This window comes from Cavia porcellus, unplaced genomic scaffold, assembly GCF_034190915.1.
Source record: "Cavia porcellus strain 051 isolate PalLab524CR breed Dunkin Hartley unplaced genomic scaffold, mCavPor4.1 scaffold_16, whole genome shotgun sequence".
Classification (NCBI taxonomy): Eukaryota; Metazoa; Chordata; class Mammalia; order Rodentia; family Caviidae; genus Cavia; species Cavia porcellus.
The window spans coordinates 64,984,421-64,991,028 of record NW_026947499.1 but is presented as its reverse complement, the minus strand read 5'-3'; the positions used below and the strand labels follow the sequence as shown (position 1 = coordinate 64,991,028).

General features: G+C 45.2%; 1 long non-coding RNA gene across 1 annotated transcript; it reads right to left on the bottom strand.

Moving 5' to 3' along the window:
* Positions 1-355: 355 nt before the first annotated feature.
* On the bottom strand, positions 356-3,693 carry LOC134470811 (uncharacterized). The gene is made up of 2 exons (XR_010039974.1): positions 2,628-3,693; positions 356-1,593 (listed from the first exon to the last, which is right to left on the bottom strand). It is a non-coding gene; the product is annotated as an uncharacterized LOC134470811 (long non-coding RNA).
* Positions 3,694-6,608: the final 2,915 nt, after the last annotated feature.

The following is a 6,608-nucleotide window of genomic DNA, read 5'->3' as shown; positions in this document are numbered from 1 at the left end:
TTTGTGCACCCTCCCTAGCTGTGTGTCACTAGACAGAATTATAGGTGTGATCATGCTGCTCCCCCCCCACCTTGCCTAAAAGAAATGTGTTCAAAAGTGGTTTAAAATGTAGAAAACCCTTCTTTCTCCACCTTGGCAGGATGTGTAGACACAGGAGTGTAGACTGGAGCCTGAGCTTGTTGTCCTCAAAGTTCCATCCTCAAGGCTGCCAAGAACAGCAGCTCTTGGGAGCCTCCTATACACACAGCACTTGGGATCTGCCCTCTGTACCCCCAAGACCGAAGGCCTCCAGACCCTCTGTGTAGCACAACCTCCAGGTGATGTATATGGACACTAACACCAGAACACTCTGCTGTACGTGACCCTCGGTTTAAGTTTATTTGCTAAAATGAAAATCCTCAGAACTTCTCTTTAGCGCTGCCTAGAAGCACCCCGGGTTTGAGCAGGAGTGGGCACCAGAAAGAAGAAGGCACTCAGCACTTCCTGGCTGAGACTCCCAGCAAGCCTGATTAGGCGGCATAGTGACAGCTCCTGACTTGGCTCCAGAAGGTGATTGGAACCACAGCAGGGAACCATCCATAATTGTGATCTTGACTCGGGCCTTGTAGTGTGGAAGTGTCAAAGGCAACCAGAAAGAGTAACTGCCAGTGACTTCCAAGGACATTAGCTGAATAAAAAAGAGGGGGACTGTAAATAAATGGGCAAGGAGGTCCAAAGAACCCGGGAGAGGGTCCTTTGATCTTGGCCTGATTCCTTCCTCCCTGTGAACAATGTGAGGAATGATAGCATTCATCTCAAAAGGCAAGATCCATGTAGAGAAAGCATTCCTGCTTCAAGGTGCCTGGATGAAACGTGCTCTGGAAATACAGAACAGTGCTGTCCAGGCTAGCCTCTGGGCACGCCCGAGACTGCTGCTGGGCCCGAATGGTCACAAGGTGGACTGGGGAACAATCCACCAGGCCCTGTTGCCAAGGAAACAGCTGCAGGAGTGAAGGGGCTGTCTGGTTTCTTGGTTGGCTGTGGGACTGAAAGAATAATGGCCTGGGAAAGATAGATTTCAGTGACCAAGGCAGAGAGCAAGTGATGGGTACCAGAAGGAGGTCGGCCCATCTTCTCCTACAGAGCTCCTTCAGATAGAAAATCTCAGCGAGGCAGGAAGCAGCCTTTTCAGGAGCACATTCAGCCTGAAGGCACAGCCCCTGTGGGAGCTGCTGTCCTAGAGGACACAGAGGTCAGAGGATGCTCTCACAGGCAGTCCAGGTAGTGCGGTGCCGAGTCAGCCTCGGAGTACTGTTTTGGCCTTATGTTGTCACAGAGCTGCAGAGGTGCAGGGGCTTCACTTTCCATCTTTGCTCCAGGCTGTGCCATCGACTCGTCTTCTGCACACCGTGAACTTTGCTTGAGGAGCGGCATGAGCTTCTCCACTGTTCTCCAACCGGATACTAAGGCTTGTGTCATCACATCCGTTGTAACAGTGTTGAGGTGCTGCCTCTCCTTCCACCAGTCAAAGAATTTCATGGAGACCAAAGACTGTATTTATTGGTGGCCAGTGTCCTGCTCAGTGCCTGCTGCCTGAAGGAAGTTGGCCTTCCTCTGTGAAAGCAGAGAGAATACAAACAAAATGAAACAAAGCCACAACATTTGCAGAAAACCTCAGTGAACACAAACAACATAATCATATTTCTGGCTTTTAAGTTGCTAGCAGCTTACACAGTTGTTTTATCTAATTTTCATGTTTCTTCTATTCTATAAGGTAGGCAGTGTTTCCTATACTCACTGACAAGAAATTAAACCCTGAAAAGTTAAATAAATGACTTAGACAGATGTCACAAGTTGCGGAGCCACTACATGTAGGTAGATCTGATATACATCACGCTGTCAGCCAGCCTGTCCAGATACCTTGTGGTGGGCATGTGAGCTTTCATGAGACACTCTCCAGCATCCACAGACTGCTTGTGATGGTCCAACTAGCCTTCACAAGAAGACAAAGTGGGTTCCAGGCTGGGTGAGATTCAACCAAAACTCAGTGGTTGGTGCACGAGTGTGTGTGTGTGTGTGTGTGTGTGTGTGTGTGTGTGTGTGAGACAGAGAGAGAGAGAGAAAGAGAGAGTAGAGAGAGAAAGAGGACAGCAGCACAATAACGCAGACTAGATACATTGAGGTTAGAATCCCAGCTCCAACAATCACTAGCTTTGTGGCCTTTTATTGCTAATTTTATTCAGCTCCTTCATCTCCACATTGAGGTAACTATTATTTCCTACAAGAAAGTATTGTGAGAATTCCACTGAGCAATATATGCAGATGTGTTTAGTATGATTTCAAACACATAGTAAGTGCTTCATCAATTACACTATATTCTTTATGATCAATATCGTCATGCTAACGTAGATAGTATTTTTAGCGCAAAAAGAGGTTTTTGGTATTTGTGGGCCTTGTTTTAGTAGTGCTGGATTTCAAGCCTGTGATCCTCCAGATGTTAGGCAAGTGCTCTCCCACTGAGCTACAGTCCCAGACTGCAAGTGGTTTTGTTCAAAAGACTTAAGGAGCTGGTCAAATTTAAGCACTGCTGGGGCACTGTCTAAAAATCACTGTTCCTCTGATAGCTTAGAAAAGACAAAAAACATTACCAGGAGAGAGAAGATCTGCCTGGTCTGCTGGTGTTTTCATCACATCCACATAGGCCATCTTTCCACTGGACATCTTTCCCATGTATATAAAGAAGTGATAATTGTGGAAATTCTTCGAAAATGAAAAAGAACCATGCAGAAGCTCTTTTTCCCTCTTCATCAAATAACATTCAAAAAACCCCCACAACTTTGTTTTTCTTTACTTAATCTGGACAGACTTGAATTCTTTGGGGTCTCTTTACTTTTCAACTGTCTACCTCTCCAGGTTTTCAGGGTTCCAGAGAGGACAGAGAAGTATTTTTTCCATGAAACTCCTTGTTAAATAACAGCTTTGGAAGGACACAGTCTGTGCTTTGTATTTCTTGGTGGCTTCCCTAGTTCTGTAAATTCACTGCCACTCACTAAGCCGTGTCTTGATTCTCTATGACCTGGAGAAGCCCCAGCAATGATTAAGCACAGCAGCAAGCTTTGTTGGTGACTTCATACCCTTCAGCTCCTGCAGGCCTGAGCTGTGTTCACTCAGCAGCAGCCGAGCAGTCAACCCTAAGGGCAGGGTCACAGGATTTGCCACCCTGTCCTCCTCTTCAGAGGAGCTGCCCTGGGTCTTCCTGTCTACCAGGAAGACCTGGCTACTAGTGTGGTTCTGGCAGTCTTAACTCCTTGTACAAGCCACTTTCCACAGTCAATTTAATTAGGCTTCTTGGTAGCATCCAGTTCCCCATGCCATCGGAGGTCTTCTGATAGTTGCTTGGCAGCCACTGTTCCAACAATTGCTGATTTTCATCCTATAGTGTTTATGCAATTTGCTCGTGAAGGTTCTTCAGTTGATGAGATCTGTGTAAATACAGATACTCCAGCTCAAATAGTCCTGTCGCTGAATTAACAAATACTTTCCAGTTATCTACCTATGGAGACTCCAGCTCTCATTCAGATTCTTCTTGCTTTTCCAAGGACTGTCCCAGAAACGCAGTGATCTGAGATGGTCCAATCTGAGCGTACTTACTTAGCACACCCAGGCTGTGTAGATTTGAATCAAACAACTTTATCTTGGCTTAGTGAAAAGAGCCATAAACTGAAACAGAAATACAGTTAATGCATTATATTTAGCATTGCACATGTTTAGGCCAAAATCAGCCATCCTAAATAGCAGTGCCAAAAATCAAGCTTAACTTCCTAAATGTGTCTGAATTCTCAAATGGTAAAGCTGGAAGGAGCTATTCATTTTATAGTAGAATTAACTAGGTCTAGAAAGGTCAAATGACATTTGAGCTCCTGGTTGGTGGTAGAGTCAGAACCAGAACCCAGGGACAAAACCCAGAACAACTCCCTCTAGTACGTTTCAAGACTCTAGTTTCAGTGCATGCTTGGGGTAAATAAATGGTCCAAACTTCATGCATATTACTCATGTTATTTGCACATTTCTTACACAGATTCCCCTATATCAATACAGTAAGAGCCACGGAAGCATCCTGTCTCCTCCTTCCTCTGCCTATGGAGTTCACTCCTCAACTGGAGAGATTTCAGTTTGGGTCCATTCTGGAGAGGTCAAAATGCCAAAAGTCACATCTCCACATGCTCTGCTCTCCTATTTTTTCTTGACACAAGCAGAAAGAATTATTCAGTGACAGATACAAAGTGTGAAAGACCAAAAAACAGCACAGGAGAGAACTTTGTTCTGAAAGAGACTGTTTGTTGTTCCTGGCTTTGCTGACATTCAAAAGATCTAAGACAGAGGAAGGAACAGTGACTCAGGCAGCCTGCTCACCTCTGCGGGCTGGCATAGGTCCTGCCCATCTTTGCATCTTTGCATGGCAAGAAGGATGGAAGAGGAGGTAGCTGGGGGCGGGGCAGGTGGAACTCCCTGGGAGCTGCTGGTGGATCCTGGATCTGGATTCCTACCAGGTCCTGCCACAGTCTGAGCAGACCAGTCTCTCTCTCTGCAGCCCTTTCAGTGGAAATCAAAAGCTTAACCTGTTGAAATGACTTTTAGATGGGTAACCTTAGTGGTGAGTGAGTGAGGATGTTCATGCTATGGGGCCACCCCTTGGCCAGGTCTCCGGAGCAGCTAGCTGGTGGATTGGGAAGGCAAAGGGTGGGGCTCTGGGATGCCCTCCCTCCTCACTTTATTTTCCCTTGAATGTCAGTTTGTGAGCTGTGCCAAGTATCTTCTGACACGTCACTGGGAGGGTGCAGGGAAACCAGATGGTTCGCCTCATCCTCTGATCCCCGGGGTCAAAGCGAACAGTTCCATCCAGATGGCTCTGCAGAGAAGACCCCCAGGCCCACCCTGCAATGAAGTGCTTTAAAATCTGTGGCTGACAGGCCGGACTTCAGAAGGAAGTTTAAATAGACCTACACATACCATGAAATTTCTTAAGGGCCATTTGATTAAAAGGATCTTCCTCTGAATGAAACCAGGAGCTACATAGGAATTGGGGTAAACCTCTTTCTAGAGCCAAGAATGATGCCAAATTGGTATATTTTTTGGTTTCATCACTTGCTATCCAAAGTACCTGGACCTTTTCCTTTTGAACAAGAAGGTTGCTAACTGCTTGTTACTGGCCTCTTCTCCCTCAATCCTTTCATTTTTAATTTCATTTTCTGTGATCAGTGTTGAAAAAATCACATTCTGTATTATGATTTAGCACAATGAAGGGTTTTTTCAAAGGTGGTTATAGGTGTAGTGTGGTAACAGATAACCTTTCCCTCCCACTCGCATTGATTTCTCTGACTCAGTCTTTAAGATCACTTGAGAATAAGAAGCAGTGAGGTAGACTTTGTGGAGACTGAAAGGCCATCTGGGAACGGGGAGGTGGCAGGCAAGGAAGGAGAAGTAAAAACAATGACTGCGATGTGTGTATGCACCAATCCTTCCAGATAAATATAATTATTATGTATTATAAACATATACTAATTATAAAATAACACTTGCATTCAGATAGTGGAATAAACAAATTAACAGGCCACTTGAGGTTAGTAATGTGCACACACAAATTGGAACCCTTTTTCTATAAACTCCCTTTAGCCTCTTCCTCAGTGATGTGTGTCTACCACCTAAAATGTGATTTTTTAGTGATTCCTAAGAGATTTCACAAAACAACTGAAAACACCACTTTGTAACATTTCTGCATTTTTCTTGAAATGTCAGAGGTAACATTGCCTTTAAATGATTGCAAATACAAGAAGATCTAAGTATGAATCCTCTGTTGTTTTAGAAAGTTGGCAGAAACTCCCAAGCTGATACAGAAAGGTGTTAAATATTGATGAGTTCGGGGCTGGGGATTTAGCTCAGCGGCATAAGCGCCTTGCAAGCACGCAGTCGTGAGTTCGATCCCTGGTACCGATAAAAATGAAAAAGACCAAAAAAAAAAAAAAAATATATGATGAATTCGAATAGCAATCCAGAACAACTGGGCAGCATTCACTGAGGGGTAAACCAAAGACCTGTTTGGTCATATTTAACTGCATCTAGTTTATTTACAAGAAGAAACTGACCGTGGGAAGTTTGGGAGAGAAGAGTTTCCCTGAGAGACCTGGCTGTGTGCAAAATGCCATCCTTATGAGATCAGTTTTCTCCCATACAGTAGGTAAAGAATTTACAGAAAGCCATTCATGGAATGAGCAGGCCCTGAGGAAAGACCAGACTGACTGTCCATTCCCCCAAGGATCTTTGCAAGTTGCAGAAATCTGAAAGCCTCGTGGCCTCCAAGTTCTCCCAAATACTGTCACAATCAGCTGAAATGTGGAGCCAAAAGGTCTGGTATGCCCCTCGGCACATCTGAGTAGAGAAGGCACAGGCATGCTGTAGACCCCTCGAGGTAGGGACCACACCTACCTGCAGTCTCCCGCCAGCTGAGAAATGCATAACCAGTATTTGGCCTTGGTTGTGTTGATGAGGAGACTCCACTGTAGAGGGCCTCCCTCGAGGGTGAGGCATTGCTTGCAGAAAGGCTAGAGATGCCCAACTAGAGGAGAGGCAGA